We start from the raw sequence: 24,241 nt of genomic DNA, 5'->3' as shown, positions 1-24,241 counted from the left end.
CATTTGAAAATAAGTTTTTGCTAAAACCATTAGTTTAAGAACCATGTACGATAACCCCTAAATTTCACTTTAGTCCACCTTTATATGGTAAAATTTATGCACCCTCTAGAAATCGGCTATCACACTTCTCCCCCCTAAAACATATAACAAATGTTTTGACATGTCACAGATCACCCCCTAGAAAAGTCTACATGCACCCCTATTTTGCAAAATTTCAAAAAAACCTTCATCTTTAGGTATATCTCAATTTACAACTCAAAATTTTACACCTTCTTTGCACTCAAGTCCCCTTGTCATAGTACCAATTGGTCCTACCAGTTCTTATTTCCTTACCACAACACCCTGGAAAGTTTTAATTTCTTTCAATTTACCCCTATATAGAAAAATCAATTCTACAACTTTAATAAAAGAAATACCAGGGTATTTCATTTTTTACCCTATTTTGAATTTAAAATTTTTTATTTTTTATTTTAAAGATATTTAGGCTCCATTTGGTACATATATTAGGAAACCCAATAAAGTTAACACAAAATTTGTGTTTGGTTCACCTATTTTCAAAATATAATTCTAAATTATTCAATTTCTTTTAAAACCCCTAAATTTTTTAATTTAACTAAACAACCAAAAAAAAAAAATTTAATTGACAAAAACACCCTAACAACCCAAATTTACCAGATTTTGGCCACCACTATCGGAAGTTGGCCTGAATCTTGTGTATGGTGCACTACCGGCTGAATCTAGCCGGTAGTGCACCGATCTATCCTTTTTCGACCAGATCCACGGTGGATATGGTCGAAAAAGGCCAAATCTGGCCGTTGACAGTCGTCAACGACGGCTGTATCTTTGGCCATCGTTGACGACCAAATGCGGCCAGATCTGGCTGTCAATGGCCAAATCTAACCGTAGATCTGGCCTTTTCTGGCTAGATCCACGCTGGATCTGGCCAGAAAAGGCCATATCGGCCTACGACCGACAAGATCCAACCGGTCATACGTCGATACGGTGACTCCAGCCACCCTCCGGCAGTGGTGGTCGGTTGTTCGTATTTAATGGTGGGTTGGGGGTGTTTTTATTAACTTTGAATATTTTATTATAGGGGTGTTTAGTAAATAAATATACATAAGGGGTATTTTTGTTAATTTTTAAAATTCTAAATCATAATACCCACCCAATTTAACTTTTTTCAAAATATTATTCTAAAAACTACCCAATAATGAACCAAACAGAGCCTTAATTTAATGTTTATTATTTTATAATTTAGTAATTACTAAAAAAAGTATTTATAAATATCGACATTTGTAGAATAGTTTATCAGCATTGACTGGTCGTTGTCAAACGTTGGTTGGTTAATTAGTCGTTGACCACCATTGATCAGACGTTGACTAGCATTGACCAACATTGACCACTGTTGACCGAGTATTAAGTTTTGATTTTTTTGGTTAGAATAATGAATTTAAAAATATAATTTTTTTATTATTATTTACATAATTGGTTTTTTATTTAAAAAATATAATTATTACTTTTTAAAACATTGAATATTTTAATGTTGGGTTATTTTTGTCACTTATCACATATATCATTTAATTTCCTCAATATTTTATCTTAAAAGTTAAAAGTAAATAATGGAATCATAATTAACTCCATAGTTTATTCACTATTTGAATATCTATCCTTTTCCTTTTCCATTTCCATTTCCTTTTCTTTTCAATACAATTTCAACAAGTAAACACAACCTTAATTCCCTATTTTATATAATGAACTTTAATGATATGTTTGGGATGCAACATTGTAATGTACTATTTACATTACATTACATAGCATAGCATTGTATTATATTATATAATGCTATTCAAAATGTTGTATGATATTTGATACAACTTTGTATTGTATTATTTTTATACAGTACTATGTTTGGTGTATAAATTGCATCGTGTAGTATCATTTTTATTACTTAACAAAAAAAAATCATTTTGTTAAAAAAATTAAGGCTATTTTTCAATTTCAAAGATTAATGAATATATTTATAAGATTCATTAAATAAACATTTATAGTAAATAAAATATTATTTGACTACAATTTTCAATTTTGTACTGAACATTATATTGTAATATTTAGTACTACATAATTTACTTAATCTATACAATGTCACGTGTCAAACATACAGTAACTTTATTATCTTTACTAGGATGCTAACAAACTTATCCCCGATATTGAAAGTGGAAAACACATCAAACATTAAACTGCTAAAATAGAATATTAGAATCTTGGGCACCAGAGATTCCCAAGAAAAGTTTGAACTCTCAATCTTTACTTTTTCCTTAGCAACAAGGCCCTATCAGGGTAAAGGTAGATTTATAACTGTAGGCATAAATTAATAATTATGAGTACAAAGGATATCTATATTTATAAAATAATAATAATAATAATAATAATAATCAGGACTAAAGAATAATAATAAAATCAAAAAACCAATAATAATACAGGAAAATTCTTGTTTCCTCGTCTTAGACAAATTACATGAAAACTATATGTAACTCTAATTCAATATTGAAGTTGGTTATCTCCTTTGGAAGTTGAGGTACTTGATGCCAATGGTAAAACACAAAGAAGAAAACTAGAACCCATGCCATATGGACAACCGCAACCACAGGAAGCAAAAATAGGCACCTTTTTGAAACCGTCCGAGCCCTATTATTTCAAATGCAAGTTCCTAAACAGTTTCGGGCCGATGCAGTTTCCACGGCCTGTTTTCTAATTAACCGCATGCCTTCATCTATTCTGAATGGTTCCACTCCTTACAATGTCCTCTTCCTGTCTAAGCCTTTGTTTCCTATTGCACCAAAGATATTTGGTAGTACTTGTTTTGTTCGTGATGTTCGAGCCTAGGTAACCAAGTTAGATCCCAAATCTCTTAAATGTGTTTTTCTAGGTTACTCTCTCCTTCAGAAGGGATATCGATGCTATTGTCTTAGTCTTAATAGATATCTGGTGTCACCTGATGCTACTTTCTTAGAAAACACCCATTTTTTTCCTACTTCGTCTACCTATACAAGTCAGGGGGAGGACGATGACTTACTAATCTACACTGCCACATCCCTACTGACTGCTCCTACACCTGAAGCTTCCCCACCTACTGTTCCTCCTCTGGCACCACCTCTTGTCCGTCCACTACCTCCAATTACCATTGTCTATTCTCGTCGACAGGAACCTCCTGTACCAGTCCCTTCGTCGTCAGATCTAGTCTCTAGTGATCCCGATACCTATGTTCCTCATCAAGAAGACCCTCAGAATTCATGTCCTGCCCAAGACTCTTTGTCATTGGATCCAGCCTTGAGTGATCTTGATCTTCCTATTGCTCTTCGAAAAGGTAAACATCAGTGTACTTATCCTATGTCTTCATTTGTTTCTTATGATCACCTATCATCTTCTTCTTGTTCTTTTGTGGCCTCACTAGACTCTGTCTCCCTTCTTACAACTATTCATGAAGCCTTATCTCATCCGGGCTGGCGTGATGCTATGATAGAAGAGATTAACGCTTTAGATGTTAATGGTACTTGGACCTTGGTTGACTTACCTACTAGAAAGAGACCTATTGGATGCAAATGGGTGTTTGTTATTAAAGTAAATCCTGATGGGTCAGTGGCTAGGCTTAAAGCTCGTCTTGTAGCTAAAGGCTTTGTTCAAATTTATAGAGTGGATTATTCTGACACTTTTTCCCTTGTGGCTAAATTGACTTCTGTTCGCTTATTTATCTCTATGGCGGCTACTCATTCTTGGTCATTACATCAGTTGGACATAAAAAATGTCTTTTTACATGGTGACCTTCGGGAAGAAGTCTATATGGAGCAACCATCTGGGTTTGTTGCTCAGGGGGAGTATGGGAAAATTTGTCATCTTTGCAAATCGTTGTATGGTTTGAAACAGAGTCCACGTGCTTGGTTTGGAAAGTTCAGTTAGTTATTTGAAAAGTTCGGAATGACAAATAGCAAGTCTGATCACTCAGTCTTTTACAAACAATCGATAGTTGGCATTATTCTTCTTGTCGTATATGTTGACGACATTATCATCACTGGGAGTGACACTACAAGGATTTCGTTACTTAAGTCATTTCTTCACACCCAGTTTCATACAAAAGATTTAGGAGAGTTGAAGTATTTCTTAGGGGTTGAGGTAACAAGGAGCAAGAAAGAGATCTTCCTCTCTCAAAGGAAATATGTACTTGACTTATTAACTGAGACAAGAAGATTGGGAGCTAAGCCATGTAGTATGCCAATGTTTCCTAATTCGCAACTTACCAAAGATGGTAAACTATTTGAAGATCCTAAGAGGTATAGAAGACTGGTTAGAAACTTGAACTATCTAACAGTCACTCATCCTGATATTGCGTACTCTGTCAGTGTAGTAAGTCAATTCATGTCTTCTCCTACGGTTGACCATTGGGCAGCGTTAGAACAGATTTTGTGTTATCTGAAAGGAGCTCCAGGACGTGGTATTTTGTACGGAAATCATGGACATAATAATATTGGGTGCTTCTCTGAAGCAGATTGGGCAGATTCCAAGGTAGATAGGAGATCCACTACGGGCTATTGTGTTTTTATTGGTGGAAATTTGGTCTCATGGAAAAGTAAGAAGCAAACTGTTGTGTCCCGATCTAGTGCTGAATCAGAATACAAGGCTATGGCCTAGTCCGTGTGTGAAGTAAGCAAACTATTGTGTCCTGATCTAGTGCAGAATTGGAATACAGGGGTATGGCCCAGTCCGTGTGTGATAACCAAGCCGCTCTTCATATTGGGTCTAATCTCATATTTCATGAACGAACTAAGCACATTGAAATTGATTGTCATTTCATTCGTGAGAAAATACAGCAAGGCTTAATCTCTACAGGATATGTGAAGACTGGAGAGCAACTAGGAGATGTTTTTACTAAAGCTTTGAATGGGGTTCGGATTGATTATATTTGTAACAAGCTCAGCATAATTAACATCTATGCTCCATCTTGAGGGGGAGTGTTGTAGATAATCATGCGAAATCTTACAGATATTGCATGATTAAGTGTATACATCTATAATAGGATATTAGGATTGTAATAAATATATATTAGGAACAAATATGTAAAATAGGAAGTTAGATTATTTGTTTCCTAGATTAGTTCTTTATTTTCTTATATATTGATGTATAATTTATCAATACAGACATAAGAAAACCCCAATCAATTCTCTGTTTATAACAACAATATTAAATGCAATTAAATTTAGTTTTCTTACCTGATATGTGAAGGTTAAGTTGACAAAATAGTTCTAAATTAGGATTAAAACTTTCTCTAGTACAAGAATCCATCAGGTCACTATGAGAAAGGTGTCACGAGTGAAGCTACGAAATCACAAAAAAATAAAAGGTGTGACTTAAAGCATAAATTCAAGAAGCCTAGAATTTGCACATGGTAGTTCATGAAATTTAACTTGATTAAAATCCTATTGAACCCGATTATTGAATACATTTCATTGATGCAAATGATATTAGAATACACTACACCCTAATAAGTAAAAATGAAATCTAGAACTAAGAGAAAAGTTAATCTAAGATTCAAACTTTCTATTTAAATAATTTGATTATTACAAACGAAAAAAAAAACAAAACAAAAATTAGGTAAGAAAAAATAACCATATGCATAAAATATTTATAAGTATCAAACCTAAAACATGAAAAAGTGAAAAAAAAAAAATTAAATGCTTACCTTATACTTACTTGGCTTTAAGCAGCCGATTCGATAGTCAAAATAATTGTTACTCCAATGAAAATTGAAGACAAAAACAAGGTCCCCTCTCAAAGACAATAATCTTGTCTCCTTCATCTTTACGTGATATGTATTGATGCTCAAAGTCATAAACTACATCAATAGTGCTAGGAATAGTGATATAGGTAAGGGTCATTATGTAATTGTGATATGGTAAATATATTAGGGTTGTATATTGTATTTTTTTTTAATTGAATAAAATATATGAATTCCTTCTCTACAAGCATGGTATCAGAGCCAAAACCCTAGGAACCACATGTGGCTTTTTCAAGCATCTTCTGTGGCTTTTCTAGCAACTTTCAGCATCGCATGAACAATGTCACGTGAACAGTATCTGTGCGTTTTTTGACAACAGGTCTGTCCTCCCTTGATCTGCATTCTGTGTTTTCCAATTTGGTTTCTCTCTCTTCAATTTGGCCTGTCCTTGTTTTTCCAGTGATCTAATTTATGGTCAGATTGTTTCTTTATTCTATTTAGCAATTTTTTGAGTTGTTGGTATCAGTTGTTAAGACTTGGAAGTGTGGGTTTGGTGATTTGAGTTTTAAAAGTCATTTGGCAGTATTGTTTATTTGTTTGAATTAAGTGATTGAATTTGATTGTTGGGTTTATTGAGTTGTGGTGATTTATTTGGTTTATTGAGTTGTGATTTATTGCGAATACAAGAGATGCCAACAAACATACAGTGACTGGAATTTTAGTCACTCCTTCCACCAAAATTACAGATTGGAAACTACTGGGAAAGTAGAATTTTGTTTAATGGCAACAAACTATTAGACGATATGTTTCCAGCATTAACATGGGCGATCATTTAACTAATCATTTAACTAAGGATCCACCTTCGGAAACAGAGACTAATAAGAAAGCTAGGAAGAAATGGTTGATTGAGGATGATAAATTGTTCGATCAAATTCAGAACACTTTGGATCCAACGGTAGATGATATTACTAATCACTATGATACACTTAAAGAGTTGTAGGAGTATCTTGAGTTTTTATACACTAGTAAAGAAGACTTATCCCATTTTCATGATTTGTTGTTGATGATTTATCGAGCTAATATACAGGAAAAGACGTTACTTGACTACTATACAGAAGTGAAACAAGCTATTCAAGAAAAGCGAGCTATATTTCCTGTGACTGCGGATGTTGTGACGATGAAAGAACAAGAGGACCAAGTGATTGTGCAGTGTTTTCTAGCTGGGTTGAGGCCAGAATATGATGTAGTTCGAACACAGCTCCTAACCGGTGACAAACTTCCTTCTCTTACTGATGTTTATGCTCATCTTCTTAGAGTTAGTAAAGGGGAAAATAGAGGCACCGCAAAAAATTCTGCTACAGATCATGCTGCTTTAGCTAGCATGAAGAGTAACAATGGTAAAGGAAACAAAGGGGTGAGTCAGGATATGGGGAGTAGTCGTGGTCGTGGTACTCGCATTTGTTTCCATTGTGGTATTGAGGGACATGTCAAAAGGTATTGTTGGAAACTTCATAGGAAGCCTCAGAATAGGCAAGGGTCTCAGAAATATGCCCATTTTGCCACTCAAGATGGCCTCTTACTTACTCCTTCCATGGTTACTATTCCTGCTAATGAGTATGCTCGCCTCACATAGGTTGCTAGTCCTTCGTCATCCATTCCATCGACTGTCGCTACATTGACACAGTTAGGTAATCCTACAGCTTGTGTGTCTACTTCTAATCGCAATTGGGTAATTGATTCAAGTGCTACTCACCATATGATAGTGATACAGGTTTCCTTTTGTCTAGGGATGGGCACGGGATGGGGCGGGGCCGAGGACCCTTGTCTCCGGCCCCGGCCTAAAGCCGTTCGGGGAATTCAGGGAATCCTCAAAAAAAGCCCATTCCCCAAATTTCCCTTTGGGGGTTTTCTGTCTTTTTGTATCCTTATTAGTTTTATTATCCTTTTCTCCAAATTTTATATACCAACCAAAAAAAAATTAAATATATGATATACATATTAAACATAAAGACCATATCATCAAAAAAGAAATTAAATCTATAATGTACATATTAAATATATAATCTAGGATTTGGGCATAATTTGTGTTTATAAAGGAAGGGCAAAATTGTTATTATGAAAACATAACAAGGGAAAATGGTAATTATGTAATGGAAAGATGGAATTAAAAATTTGAAATTCATTGAAAACGAAGGACAAGGTCCTGGTCCATACTCCATTACTCCACAAGGTATATATAGCCTGTATCTTGGCCTTGGCCTGTCCCCGAATTCCGGGGCTAATCTTAGGCCTAATCCTGGCCCAAAGCCCAAACGATTTGGGGAAAATCCACCCCGTTCGGTTCGGGTCGGGCTTTGTGCCCATCCCTACTTTCATCATTCACTTCATCTTCTGATTTGTCTTTTGTCACTTTAGCTAATGGGTCTATGTCTCTATTATAGGGTGTGGCACTGCTAATCCACCAAATCTATATCTCTCTCCTCTGTTTTGTGTCTTCCTCACTTTCCTTTTAATTTATTATCTGTTAGTCAAATCACTAATACATTTAACTGTGGTACTTATTTTTTCCCTACTCATTGCGTCTTTTAGGATCTTGGGACGAAGCAGATTATTGGTGAGGGCCATGTCTCAGGTGGCTTGTATGTGCTTGATATTATTTCTACTCCAGTGCAACAGCCTATTGCTTGTGCTAGTGATTCATCCCTGTCCATCTTCCATGGCCGGTTCAGACATCCTCCTCTCGTAATCTTGAAGAAATTGTGTCCCAGTTTAGAGTCAGTGTCTCATTTTGAATGTAAGTCATGTTAGTTTAGTAAATATCATCAAGTGTCGTATAGTTCTAGAATAAATAAATGAGCTGCAGCTCTTGATATTAGACATTCAAATATTTGGGGTCCGTGTCCTATTTTGTCTAAATCTAGGTATAGATCTTTGTTACTTTTGTTGATGATTTTTCCCATGTAACTTAGCTATATTTTATGAAAAATCGTTCTGAATTTTTCTCCATTTTTTGTGCCTTTTATGTTGAGATACAAAATTAATTTGCCTCTTCTATTAAAATTTTGCGGAATGATAATGCCAACGAATATTTTTCTGCATTTCTTTTCTCTTTTTTGTCCACTAGGGGTATTATTCATCAGTCATCTTATGTGTATACACCTCAACAAAATAGGGTTGCTGGAAGGTAAAATCGTCATTTGTTGGAGGTCGGCCGTACACTTCTTTTTCATATGAAAGTTTCCAAAGAATTTTGGGCAAATGCAGTTTCTATTGCTTGTTATTTGATTAATCGAATGCCCTCCTCTGTTTTGGGTGGTCAGATTCCTTATTATATTCTTTTTCCTTCTTATTCTTTGTTTCCTCTTCCTCCCAAAGTCTTTGGGTGTACTTGTTATGTTCAAGATGTTCGACCTCACCTTTTCAAATTAGATCCTATGACTCTTAAGTGTATATTCTTGGGTATACCATTACTAGAAGGGTTATCGTTGCTTTTCTCCTATATTGGGTAAGTATATTGTCTCAACTGATGTTTCGTTTTTTTTTTTTTAAATACTCCTTATGTAGAATCTTCAGATTCCTCAACTCCTATTGTCCCTGATGATCTTCTTATTTATACTGTTACTTAGCATCATTCCTCACCCCCCCTCCTTGTCCTCCTATTACTCAAGTTTATGTTTGTCGGGATAATCAGCAACAACATGTCACCCATATCAGTCTCTGACTCATTGCCCTTACTATCAGTCTTGTCTCAGGATCCAAATCCTTCTGACCCTGATCTTCCCATTGCTCTTCGTAAAGGTAAGTGTTCTTGTACTTATCCTATCTCATCTTTTGTTTCTTATACATCCTTGTCTCTGTCCTCCATGTCTTTTGTTCCATCTTTAGATTCAATGTCCATTCCTAGTTATGTGTCTGAAGCGGTTGCTCATGATGGATGGCGAAGGGCTATGGAAGAAGAAATGTTGGCCATTGAGAATAATAATACATGGGACCTAGTTGACTTACCAACTGAAAAAAAAAAAAAGGCCATTGGGTGTAAGTGGGTGTTTGTAGTGAAGGTTAATCCTGATGGATTTGTGGCACAATTGATAGCTCGATTGGTTGCTAAAAGTTATGCTCAGACATATGGTATTGATTACTCTGAGACATTTTCTCCTGTTGCTAAAATGACATCTGTACAATTATTGATTTCTCTTGCTGCTTCTCATGGTTGGCCTCTTCACCAACTTGATATTAAGAACACATTTATGCATGGTGATCTTCTTGAAGAGGTTTACATGGAGCAACCTCAGAGGTTTGTTGCTCAGGGGGAGTCCAGAAAGGTATGTAAACTCAAAAAATCTTTATATGGCTTGAAACAATCTCCACATGCTTGGTTTGGAAGGTTTAGTATTGTGGTGTCTGAGTTTGGTTTACATAGAAGTGCTTATGATCATTCTGTCTTTCATAAACAATCTAGTTCTGGCATTCTGCTTCTTGTTGTTTATGTTGATGATATTGTGATCACAGGTAGTGATAGTGGTGGCATTCACAATTTGAAAGTCTTTTTGGCTTCTAAATTTAACACGAAAGATTTGGACTCTTTAAAGTACTTTCTAGGAGTTGAAGTTTCTACAAGTAGAAGAGGAATTGTTTTGTCTCAACGAAAGTATGTGTTAGATTTATTGACTGAAACATGTTTAACTGGACCTAAACCTTGTGATACTCCTATGGTTCCTAATTTGAAATTGAATGCTAAGGATGGAGAGGTGTTTGGTGATGTAGAGTGATATAACGGATTGTTGGAAAGTTGAATTATCTTACAGTAACTCGTCCAGATATTGCGTTCTTAGTAAGTGTGGTGAGTCAATTTATGTCATCCCCCATGACACCTCATTGGGATGTTGTTCTTCGTATCTTGAAATATCTCAAGGGAGCTCTTGGACGTGGAATTCTTCATGGCAATCATGGTCACAATAAAGTAGAAGGATTTTCAGATGCAGATTGGACAAGGTCATCTATAGGCAGACGTTCTGTGATTGGATTTTGTCTTTGTTGAAGGAAATCTTGTTTCGTGGAAAAGTAAGAAGCAACCTGTTGTAGTTAGATCAAGTGTAGAATCTGAGTATCGAGCTATGGCACAAGTGACATGTGAACTTATATGGATAAGACATCTTCTTGGAGAAATTGGAGTTGGTGATCCAGGGACTATGGATTTGTGGTGTGACAACCAAGCAATAATACATATAGCAAATAATCCAGTTTTTCATGAGTGAACAAAGCATATAAAGGTGGATTATCATTTTGTACGGGAAAAGCTTGAACAAAATTTGATTGATACTAATCATGTCAGAACAGGAGAACAACTAGCTGATATCTTTACGAAATCTCTCAATAGGAAAAGGGCAACTTACATTTGTAACAAGGTGGGCATGATAGAAATATATGCTCCAGCTTGAGGAGGAGTGTTAGGAATAGTGTAAATATAGAAAAGGGTAATTATGTAATTGTGATACAGTAAATATATTATGGTCGTATATTTTATTTTTTTAATTGAATAAAATATACGAATTCCTTCTCTACGAACAAACAGTTAACTAGTAGATCAAATTTTCATTCTAAAAAGTCTTAAAGGTGTACTGGTCATTAAAATAAACCCTATAATTTATGAAAAAATATCATGAATATATCATAGCTGCCTTCATATAACTCATGCAATACCATAATAGATATTTAATAGATAAAAATGGATAAATACCATAACATTACATAATTCCAAATTTTTTTGACATTAATTATATAAGAAATTTAGTTCAATTAGAACTTACTGTATACTTCTCTTCAAGATGGTGCATCGCTCAATCAAGTTCTTGCATTCCGGGATATCTTAAATATTTGGCATCCCCTTGGTTGTATCCAACACCCAATAATATATAGTTACTTTTAAGAATTATATGGATGTCATCTGTGAAAGTTACTATTACAATGAAACACGGTATATGTCATTTAAAAAAAAAAAAAAAAAAGTAACTTCTAAAAAAGATAGAATATGTACGACTCATGACAAGTCAATCATATAAATTAGACGACAAAACAATCATATGAATTAAAATAGTATGTTAAATAAGTGATTAGGTTAAATGTAAAAGTAAAACGCCAAAGGACTGATAAATTGAAAATAAAATGATAAGCGCTGAGAAGTTGGAAAGTAGACTAACGGTTTTGGTTCATATGACCATCGGATAAGGAATTGGATTCCTTTCTCCGAAATATTAAGGATCCCTTTTACAGTTTTACTTAGTCTTGGGAATAAGAACCTTGAGTCCTTACCTTGTAAGCGCATTAACTACCAAAAATACCTCATATATTTATGAAGTAAATACTAAGATATTTTATATTAGCTTAAATATTAAATTTAGATTAATATTTCTGAGAGAGTGAACTTGTCCAAATTATTTATGATTTACTTTTTTCCATTACAAAGTTTATGTTGTAACCAAATTATGGAAATATTATTCTATTACTATGTTCTCATTCTCTCCCATGCCATTGTACAATCTTTTTCTTTACTTTTCCTTTCCACCGACCAACCATGACCTAAGAGAATTCATATACACTTAAATACAGTGTATAGGTCCATGATTCTTTTGGAACTATATGGTCAAAGAAGGTTTCCATATGAAGATTTATAACTCTTTTTCTCCTCATTATGATCATGAAAAACCATATCTCGGCCAAGTAATCTTATTTAGCAAACTTTGCACATGGTTTTCTTCATCATAATATATTCACCGAATATATTAAAACTCTGCAAGATTTATTGTTCCAATTCTAACCGAGGGAGAAACTTACCAGATCATACCTACGCATCATAACTGAAATTTTTCCCTGGAATTATTTCGCCAGTAGGAAGATGCTGCTCACCTCTTAGAAAATCAATCCACTGTATATAAATTAACAACAGAAAAGAATAACATCTAGTCATTTAAGAGCTTAACACTCAAAAAAGGCTAAGTCAATGACGGTAGAAATGCAAAGACATAAACACAGAATATTAATAATCAATTGCACACCAGGATGCCCAAATTCATTGCCCATAAAGTTCAAATATCCTTCTCCGCCTAGTCCCACAGTAATGAGCCTGATCATTTTGTGTAATGCTATTCCACAATCTATAAGCGGAGTTGATGGTCTGTCCAAAGCCATGAAATCATACATATCCTACAGAAAGGCACAAATCTCAGATAAATTCTGAAATTATGAGCGTAAAAATTTAATTGTATCCATCACACAAATTTTCCTCAATGATTTTATAAATGCAATGTTACTAAGATTAACTCCAACTTAATGCTACACATAAAAAGGCGACAATTCAGAAGAATGAGACAATTGAGTAGGTTTATGACCATCAAGAATGATGACTCCATCTCCTGCCCTAAATCAATTTAAATTATCAAGGTGACCAAAGCGATAAAACTTAATCATATCCAAATTACTGATCTTTGTGTCAAAATTAAAGTTCACAACATGATAAAAGTAGTTTAAGACAGAAGATCAAGACTCTAGTTCATACATCAAAATTCAGAGCCATGTTACTTTCCAAATAAGCTTATTGTAGGGAGAATTTGGTTAATTTTTCCATAGAAGGAAAAAGGTTAGACAAAATCAAATCTTACATTTATGTGAAATATTTGTGAATAATTGTTGTATCACTAATTTCTAGTTAGTAATGGTTGAAGCATAAAACCTAGGATTGATAGCTTTATGATGCAACACGTGAGGTGCTGGTATATAATAAGAAGTGTAGGAAGAAGCAGTAGAGGATTAATTGTGATAAAAGGTAACTAACGTGTGAAGAGAAGAAAAAGTGAAGTGGACAGGTGGCGAAAGGAGACTGGTGGATGGTGGAATTCTGTTAGGAGAAGGGAGTGAATAAAAGGAGCAACAGAAGATGGAGAAAGGATATCTGATGAGAATATAGCGAAGGGGAGGTTGCTGGCCCTCGAAGTCTAGCATATCAATATTTTATAGTTTTGTTTGTTTATGTTCTTGTTATTCTGATATTGAGATATAATCAATCTAAATGAGTGTAATTCTTAACATCTCAATGGAGTTATATAGATTGTGATTCTTGATGTTTTCCTTGAATTGTTGAGTATATCCTGGTGATTAACTTTTGTGTGTGGTTGAGTAAAAGAATCTGGGAAGGTTCACAACAAATTGGTATCAGAGCAGGTGTGTGGGTAATGGTTGCAACGAGAATGGAATATAGACTAGAAAATCTGGAAAGGGAGGTGACGAAATTGGGAGTTGATATGGGAACTATTCGCGAATACATGGTTGAGATACAAAGCTGGATGAGGAAGAAGCTGGACGAGGTGAACAGAATTTATCGAGAAACGTGAGAAATCAGGAAGGAGAAAACCAAAACAGAGCAAGTGGATCAGGAAGTTTAGGACAAAACTAGAGTGAGGTAGGAGGTCAAAAACTGGAGTTACCCATTTTTGTGGGTAAGGATCCTTACGGGTGGATTTTTAGAATTGAAAGATACTTCAGTCTGAATGAAATTCCTGACGAAGGGAAGCTAACAGTGGTGACAGTTTGTATGGAAAGGGAAGCCATTAACTGGTATCAATGGATAGAGGTCAAAACACCTGTGAATTCGTGGCCATCGTTCAAACTCTCCTTAATTTAGCGATTCAGTGGATCTCAAGAGAGCAATCCTTATAGACACTAATGGCCATGAAACAAACCAGCACAGTCGCAAAGTACAGACGCATGTTTGAAGCTGTAGCTGCTTTGTTGGTAGAGGAGAAGGAAGAAATTTTAAACTCTGCGTTTCTGAATTGGCTTAAGGCAGAAATTCAGGCTGAACTAAGACTGATCCAACCCAATTCACTTCTTCAAACAATAGAGAGAGCCCATAGAGTGGATGAATGCAATTGGGCCTTAGAAGAAGTAAAGGTTGGCCCAACAAGGATTAATAGGTGGAATGGGCCTAGTTATAATATCGGGTCAAGTACAATTGGGTCCAGGAGCTTTAACCAATTTTCGACCCGACTCGAAGACTCACAAAAATTCCCAAACTCGACTGAATCCCTAAAATCTAATCTACATCCAATTTATGGGCGACGAAGTGCAGAAGGATCTGCCCTGGGTTCATCATCGAGTTCGTCTCCCCGCGAGCACCCTTCTACCACTTTTTGGTCATGCGATAGAGCTCCTCCACCGCAGCACGATTTTCCGTTTCGAATGACAGAGGCTGAGATCCAACAAAAGAGACAGAAGGGGCTTTGCTTCAAGTGTGATAGAAAATATTCTTTCGGCCATAGGTGTGGTGAAAAACAGTTTCAAATTATTCTTGTTGACGAAGAAGAAGAAGATCTTCTTACGAGTGAAGTGGGAGTCAGCGATAAAGCAACGGAAGAACAAACCCAAGGTAACTTGAACTTTCTCTTAGCTCTGTGGTGGGGATAAATGGCCCAAAAACGATGAAGTTGAAAGGAAGTATTAAGGGTCAGGAGGTTATTATTTTGATTGACAATGGGGCTTCCCACCATTTCATTAGTAGAGAGATTGTAGAGAAGTTGGGTATTTTTGTGGAGAAAACACAAGCGTTTGGGGTGAGAGCTGGAGATGGGTATAAGGTACAGAGTGAGGGAGAGTGTAGGGCAGTGTGTTTAGAGGTCTAGAGGGTGCAGATAATCCAAGACTTCTTCCCTTTTGACATGAGTAATGCCGATGTAGTCCTAGGCATGGCTTGGTTAGAAACGTTAGGAGAAACTACGATGGACTAGAGGAAGCAGGTAATGAAATTTAAGTTGAGTGGGGAGACGGTGACACTGGTAGGGGACCCAGCACTTAGTAAGACAATGGTTTCTTTAAAAGCCATGATCAGAACACTGAAGAGTGAAGGAACAGGATGCATGGTTGAATTTGGGCAGTTGCAAAAACAATCAGAGGAGGAAGCAATCATCAACAGTAAGTTATCCCCGATGTTAGAAATATTTAAGAATGTATTTGAGCCACTGTCGGGATTACCCCCAAGTAGGCCCTAGGATCATGCAATTTGACTAATTTAGGATGCCCAACCCCCAAACCTTAGGCCATATAGATATCTGTATTTCCAAAAAAACGAGATTGAGAAGATTATTAGTGAGATGTTGACTTCAGGGATTATTAAGCCTAGTGGTAGCCCTTTTTCCAGCCCGGTTCTATTGGTTAAGAAGAAGGATGGTGGGTGGCGATTCTGTGTAGACTATAGGGCACTCAACAAACTGTCGGTTCCTGATAAATTCCCCATTCTTGCCATCGATGAGTTATTTGATGAACTCGGGGGAGCCGAAGTATTCTCTAAGCTGGATTTAAAGTCAGGTTACCACCAAATCAAGGTTCGATATGAGGATACCCATAAGACGACTTTCTAAACTCACGAAGGACACTACGAGTTCCTAGTTATGCCATTCAGTTTAACCAATGAACCATCCACATTCCAAGCATTGATGAAGGAGATTTTTAGGCCCTACCTTCAGAAATTTATCCTGGTTTTTTTTTATGATATCATTGTGTACAGCAAATCAATGGATGACCACACACATCATCTCACGCTCACATTTCAGAAACTGCTGGAACATCAACTAGTGGCTAATTGAAAAAAAAAAATGTTTTTTGGGCAACGACAATTAGAATATTTGGGACATTTGATTTCAGCGAAGGGGTTGGCTGTGGATCCTTCAAAAATAGAGAGTATTATCGACTGGCCTCATCCAAGAGATGATAAGGCACTCCGAGGATTCCTAGGACTGACCAAGTATTACAGAAGGTTCGTTAAAGGGTACGGTAAGATAGCACTTCCCCTAACTAATATGTTAAGAAAAGACTCATTCGTGTGGGGTGAGAAACCTCAGGAAGCATTTGATGCATTAAAAGTTGCCCTGACTAGTGTACTTGTGTTAACGATGCCTGATTTTTCTAAACAATTTGTGATTGAAACTGATGCGTCAGGATGTGGGTTAGGAGCTGTTTTAACACAAGAAGGGAGGACTTTAGCTCTTCTCAGTAAAGGATTGTAACTAATTCCAAGCTCAAGTCTGTTTATGAAAGAAAACTAATGGCTATTGTGATGGCAGTACAGAAGTGGAAACATTATTTGCTCGGCTAACGCTTTATAATCAGAACATATCAGAAAAGCCTCCATTTTCTCATTGAACAGAGGCTACTGAATGAAGACCAGCAGAAATGGGTGTTGAAATTACTCGGGTTACATTTTGAAATATAGTATCGTCCAGGGCTAGAGAACAAAGCTGCTGATGCATTATCCCGGCGGCCTGAGAATGTTGAGAATAACGCCATCTCAATGGGCTGTTTTAGCGGGTTAGATAAATTGGAAGATGCCATCCAAAAGGATGACAAGCTGCACCAACTCACCCAACAGCTTATGGTTGATCCCCATTGCCACCCTCCTTTCAAATTAATGGGCAGACACCTCATGTATCAAAACAGGTTGGTAGTACCGAAACAAGGTCTTCATATTCAAAAACTTTTGCACGAATTTCACTCATCCCCGATTGGCAGTCACTCTGGATTTTTCAGAACTTACAAGCATCTTATGAATGTGTTTTATTGGGATGGAATGAAGAGAGACATCCAAACTTTCGTTAACTCATGCAACATGTGTCAACAAAGTAAATATGAAGCATTGAGGCCAACCGGTTTATTGCAGCCTCTTCCTATTCCAGTTCCGATGTGGGAAGACATATTCATGGATTTCATAATGGGACTTCCAAAAGTGCACAATGTCGATACCATTTTGGTAGAAGTCGATCGGCTCACTAAATATAGCCATTTTCTTATGCTGAGGCATCCTTACACAGCGAAAGAGGTGATAGAAACATTCATTAAAGAGGTAGTAAGTCTCCATGAGTTTCCACGAACTATTGTTTCTGATCACGATAGAGTGTTCATGAGCCATTTTTAAGGGGAATTGTTCAAACAGGCCGGAACTAAGCCTCATATAAGCTTAGCCTACCATCCATAAATGGATGGACAAACTGAGGTTGTCAATAGGTGTTTGGAAACTTACCTCCGTTGTTTTATAGGGAATCAACCTCGGCAGTGGCCTCACTGGATTTTGTGGGCTAAATTCTGGTTCAATATGACATACAGCAGCTTTACGGGTATGAGTCCATTCAAAGCCTTATACGGAAGGGATCCTCCAACCTTGTTGAAATACACAGACCACGGTTCTCCGGTGGATGAAGTCAATCAACAAATTCAGACCCTTAATGACATCTTACTCAAACTTAAGGAGAATCTGAACAAAGCTCAAAACTGCATGACGAGCTATGCCAATACAAAGAGGAGGGATGTCCAGTTTGAGGTGGGAGAATTTGCCTATCTTAAGATCCAGCCATAGCGTCTGAAATCCCTAGCCTCCTGTTGCAATGAAAAGCTAAGCCCAAGGTTCTATGGCCCTTTTCAAGTCCTTGAGAAAATTGGACCAGCAGCTTACAGGTTAGAACTACCGGATGCTCGTATCCATAGTGTGTTTCATGTGTCCCAACTTAAGAAAAATATTTTTCCACCACCAAACATGCAGCCTCTTCCAGATTCATTAAATGAAGACCCGGTTTTAGTAGTCGAGCCTGAGGAGGTACTTAAGATCATAAGGTTACTCAATGGCCAAAAGGAAGTCCTCGTTAAGTGGAAGGGGTTGGCTCACCATGAGAATACTTGGGAAGAGTATACAACCCTGAACCTGCAGTTCCCTTCATGCCACCTTGAGGACAAGGTGGTTCTTCTTCGGGAGGGTATTATGCAACACGTGAGGTGCTGGTATATAATAAGAAGCGTAGGAAGAAGCAGTAGAGGATTAATTGTGATAAAAAGGTAACTAACGTGTGAAGAGAAGAAAAGGTGAAGTGGACAGGTGGCGAAAGGAGACTGGTGGATGGTGGAATTCTATTAGGATAAGGTAGTGAATAAAAGGAGCAACAGAAGATGGAGAAAGGATATCTGATGAGAATATAGTGAAGGGGAGGTAGCTGGCCCTTGAAGTCCAGCATATCAGTATTTTATAGTTTTGTTTATTTATGTTCTTGTTATTCTGATATTGAGATATAATCAATATGAATGAGTGTAATTCTTAACATCTCAATGGAGTTATATAGATTGTGATTCTTGATGTTTTCCTTGAATTGTTGAGTATATTCTGGTGATTAACTTTCGTGTGTGGTTGAGTAAAAGAATCTGGGAAGGTTCGCAATAGTTTACAATTAATTAGGAATTTGAAAGGACTGTTCCCTAAAATAACTTGTAATCCCTCTTATTTACCATAAAATGAAATAAGAGTGAAAAAGATTCCCTTTCCAGAATGTAAAAATTATTGCATTCATATCCAACAACTTTAACTACCATTCATTTTTCTCTCTAAAGTTATCTCATGCAAGTGGTACCAGCAGTGCATCGAAAGAAACATATTTGATAACATGCTCTATAAATTATTTGAATGGACTTTTAAGAAGAGATATAATGAGGGAATAGGCTTGTAATTTAAATTTCATTAAAAAAATATTAGTAGCTCCATCAAATAAAGATGTTGTGCAATGCCTATGTGGAAATTTAGTTTGTATAGCATAAATAACAAAATTAGTTTGTCAAAACACAAAAAAGCAATGAACTACAGAGAAGAGGTGTCTGAAAATAATTTCATTTAGACAGATCCAAAGTTCATATTGTAGAACCAAAAAGCATTTCCACGGCACATGTAAAGGTGTGCACGCTGTGTCCTTCAGTGAACAATATGTACATAAGTAAGAGTACGGCTAAGGTCCATGGTATTTTGTATGCTATAAGTAGTAAGAACACAACTAACCTTGTCCATCAACTAGAACACAATTTTTTTGTCAACAACTAAAGCTTGGTCGTAACTTTCAGCATAAGCAACACATTTTTCTAACCAATTTCTGTTGGTCAGTGTGTGAACAATGTCACTCATTTGCCAGTCTTCATCCCTTTTCCTACACAGTACTAAGACAAAGCACACATTTGTAGCCAAATGCATTGATTAAAAAAAAAAAAAAAAAAAAGCTTAAAGTTTGTTGAACGGGTAACAAGTTTAAGACTCCTAATAGGAACACATCTAATCAAATCTAACACCACCATCTTCAACAGGAATGCAAAATGTTGGCATTCCGCTAATCTGCAAGGAAAAAAAACCATATGTTTAACAGAATAACCTCAGGGCAGAGAGTTGGTATTTTATCACAAAAAGAGAAGTATAAGAATCTTAGCTTGACAAAAAAATAAGCTTCCAATAAATTTTAATCATTTATTCATAGCTAGGTTATTACAACTCAAATTTGTAATACAAATTCTTGGCCATTGTTCCAATAGACAAAGAGAAAGAAGATAAAGGTAGTCATTTTTAATGCCAACGCAGAAACTTCTAAACCATTGAACTGCATTGAATTAATGGTTAAGAATTTGTAGAATAAATTTGAGTTAAAATTTTGTCACAATAGCTTGACCTTTACTTTTTCTATATGCTGGCACTCTAGTTTGCTCAATCTTCAGATCCTCATTATCATATGCCTTCTTTGTGTAAAGTGAATATTTTTTGTCAAACTCTTCTAAAACATTCTGATAGGATTCAGCAACTCAACAAACCCAGCAACGGATTGTAACAGTTAAAAAAAAAAAAAAAAGAAGAAATGTAATAGAATATTCAAGAACAGAAATTGTATTTGAATGATTCAGACAGTGTATTACTCTTTTGGAAATGCAAACAAAAACGAGAATAAAAGTTTACTACGTACTCAATATCAAAGACTCAAAACACTCAACAGATTCAAAGAAAAAAAATAAACAACACAGCTGTGCTTCGAGGGCCAGCTGCCTCCCAAATTTCCTTGTCTTCTCTTTTGCTTTTCCCTCATGATCTGCTCTCTTTTTGTAATGCCCAGTGTAACAGAATGTTGTACTGCTCCTCTCTCATATTGCCATATGTCTATTACTCCAATAACAGAATGTTGTACTGCTCCTCTCCCATATTTCCATTTGTCTTGTGCTGACTGTCCTCTATCCTATTGCCATCTGTCTTGTACTGTTTTGCCAGCCCAGCTTGTGATCCTCTAATATGCTTCCTTTGCCTATTGTAGACCTGCATTGCATGTGATCTATCATTACCTTCCCCAAGAAGAGCCACCTTGTCCTCAAGGTGGAAATAGGGAAATTGAGTATTGAGGGTGTGGAAGTCCTCCCAAGTGCTCTCGAATTCCAGCAGTCCTTTCCAGTGGATGAGAACTTCCCATTACCCATTCAGCAGTTTTCGTTTTTTAAGAACTGATTAGGGTTCCACATTCAAAACTAAGTTTTCGTTGAGGTTATTCAGAAGGGGCTGGCTGTTGGGAATTGGAAAAATGGTTTTTTTCAATTGAGACACATGAAAAACATCGTGTATGCGAGCTGAGGGAGGAAGATCTAATTGGTAAGCTGCTACCCCGATTTTGTCTTTGATTACAAATGGACCATAAAATCATGGGCTAAGCTTTTCATTGTGGCACCTTGCTAGAAAGCATAGCCTGTATGGTTGAAGTTTCAAATAGGTTGAGTCCCCCACCTTAAAATCGACTTCTCTTCTCCTTTTATCCGCATACATTTTCATGCGATTTTGGGCTTGAACCAGGTTGTTCTTTAAGTCTTTGAGAATGTAGTTACAGTCCTAGAGTTGGTGATGGACTTCATCAACTTGGGAGGAATGACTGTGTATTTTAATACCACCGGAGGGTCACGACCATACAATGCTTTAAAGGGACACATACCTACCGATACACTGAATGTAGTGTTGAACCAAAATTTTGCCCAAAGTATCCATTTCGGCCATTATTGCGATTGGCCGGTGACAAAGCACCTAAGATAAGTTTCCAAGCAATGGTTTACCACCTCTGTTTGCCCGTCTGTTTGTGGATGATAGGCAGAACTCATGTGGAGCTAGGTCCCCGATTGGCAAAATAACTCGCCCCAGAAATGACTCATAAAGATTCGGTCTTGATCAGAAACGATCGATTGTGGAAACCCATGTAGGCGGACTATCTCCTTAATAAATACCTCAGCGACTTCCTTGGCGGTGTAGGGATGTTTTAATGTGACAAAATGGCTATATTTCGAGAGACGATTGACCACCACTAGGATAGTATCTACCCCTCTGGCCTTCGGAAGCCCTGAAATGAAGTCCATAGATATATCCTCCCAAACTTGATTCGGAATGGGTAGTGGTTGCAACAATCCCGCAGGACTTAAGGCCTCGTATTTGTTCTATTGGCAGACCGCGCAAGCTTCCACAAAATTCTTGATATCCTTTCTCATTCCCTCCCAATAAACCACATTGCCAATGCGTTTGTAGGTTCTAAAAAACCCAGAATGCCCCCCCATAGGTGAAGAATGAAACTCATGTAAAAGGTTTTGTATGTGAGGGCCTATTTTAGGGACTACTAACCTACCCTGATAGAGTAAGTGATGGCCCGCCAGTTGGAAGGGAGGTCGCCCCTTTGGATCGATCAGAAGTTGTTGAATAATGTGACGCATTTTCTCATCCTTCTGAATAGCTTCTTCTAAGTCCTTCACACCTATAAAACAACCCACAGTTATGGCATTATGTTCCGCCTCTTCTTCCCTGTGAGACAGTTCATTAGCAGCCTTACTTTCTGCTCCTGATCCATACTGTATGACAAAATTCAATCCTAGCAGCTTGATGACCCATTTCTGTTGACTTTCACTCAACAATTTTTGGTCGGTCAGGAAGTGCAGGCTCCGTTGGTCTATTCGGATAACAAACTGTTGTCCTAGGAGGTAATGACGCCACTTTTGAGTGGCTAGAACCACGGCCATGAGTTCCCATTCATAGACTGACTTTAACTGAGACTTCATCGATAACCCTTTACTTATGTATGCGAGTGGCCGTCCTTCTTGCATCAAAACTGCCCCTAATCCATTACCCGAAGCATCTGTTTCTATCACAAACTTTTTGGAAAAATCAGGCATAGCTAGAACCAGAATGCTAGTCATAATCCTCTTCAACTCTACAACACTGTTTGGGTTGTTTTGTTCCATCCGAAAGCATCTTTTTTAAGTAAAGTTGTTAAGGGTACTGCGATCTTACAGAAATCTTGGAAAAAATGCCGATAGTAGCATGTTAAACCGAGAAACCCGTGAAGTGCTCTCACATTCTTTGGTACCAGCCACTTGATGATGCTTTCTATCTTGGATGGGTCGACGGCTATGCCTTCGGCTGAGATGACATGCCCCAAATACTCTATCTGTTGCTGCCCGAACAAACATTTTTTTCTGTTTACTATCAACTGATGTTCCAGTAGAATCTGAAGGATGTTTGCCAAATGTCTAGAATGCTCGTTCATCCCCTTACTATAGACGAGTATGTCGTCAAAGAAAACAAGTATAAACCTGCACAAGTGCTGCCTGAAAATTTCATTCATCAATGCTTGGAAAGTGGAAGGTGCGTTTGTTAATCCGAAAGGCATAACCAAAAAATCATAATGTCCTTCATGAGTCCAGAATGTCGTCTTGTGGGTGTCTTCAAGGAGGACTCGTATCTGGCGGTAACCTAACTTCAAGTCCAGTTTAGAGAATATAGACGCTCCTCCTAGTTCATTAAACAATTCATCAATTGCCGGAATCGGAAACTTATCTGGTACTGTAATTCTATTCACGGCCCTGTAGTCAACACAAAACCTTCATCCGCCATCTTTGTTTTTCACTAGTAGCACGGGACTTGAAAACGAACTCACACTGGGTTTGATGATCCCGGAAGCCATCATCTCTTTAACAATATGCTCTATCTCATTCTTTTGATAGTATGGGTATTTATATGGTCGGAGATTTAGGGGTTGGGTTCCTGACACTAATGGAATTGAATGGTCTTGAGTTCTGACGGGTGGTAATCCGACCAAGGGTTCGAACACCTATCCAAACTTATCCAGCACCTCCACCAATTTTTTGTCAATTCTCTCTTCGTTTCCCATTTGTCTCTGAGTCCCCCCAAACTTGATTAACACTCCTTGTCCTTCCTTCTGTAGAGTCTTAATCATGGCCTTCAGAGACACTAGTGTTTTGCTTAAGGAAGGATCCCCTCGTAGTTGTACCATTCGCTCTCCTGATCTGAACTTCATAGTTTGCTTCTTCCAATTAATTACTGTTTCCCCTAAAGTCTCCAACCACGCCATCCAGAGTCCTACATCAGCGCTCCCCATTTCAAACGAAAAAAAATCTTGAACCACAACCATTCCTTGTAATTCCAGCGGAACCGCTTTACATTCCCCCTGACATGTCACCCGATAACCATCTCCCACTCTGACTCTGAAAGATGGGGTCGTAACCACTGGTAATTCCAACCTACCCACTGCCTCCAAACCAATGAAATTATGGGAAGCCCCACTATCAATCAACACAATTAATTCCTTACCGTGGACACTCCCT

The 24,241-nt window shown here is 37.2% G+C and overlaps 1 pseudogene; it reads right to left on the bottom strand.

Annotated features, from left to right (window-relative positions):
* Positions 1 to 5,686: 5,686 nt before the first annotated feature.
* The window catches only part of LOC116140628, a 40,794-nt pseudogene continuing 22,239 nt past the window's right edge, over positions 5,687 to 24,241 (bottom strand).

Source organism: Pistacia vera, unplaced genomic scaffold, assembly GCF_008641045.1.
Source record: "Pistacia vera cultivar Batoury unplaced genomic scaffold, PisVer_v2 Contig374, whole genome shotgun sequence".
Taxonomy (NCBI): domain Eukaryota; kingdom Viridiplantae; phylum Streptophyta; class Magnoliopsida; order Sapindales; family Anacardiaceae; genus Pistacia; species Pistacia vera.
The sequence above is the reverse complement of the archived record's forward strand: the minus strand, read 5'-3'. Positions and strand labels throughout refer to the sequence as shown.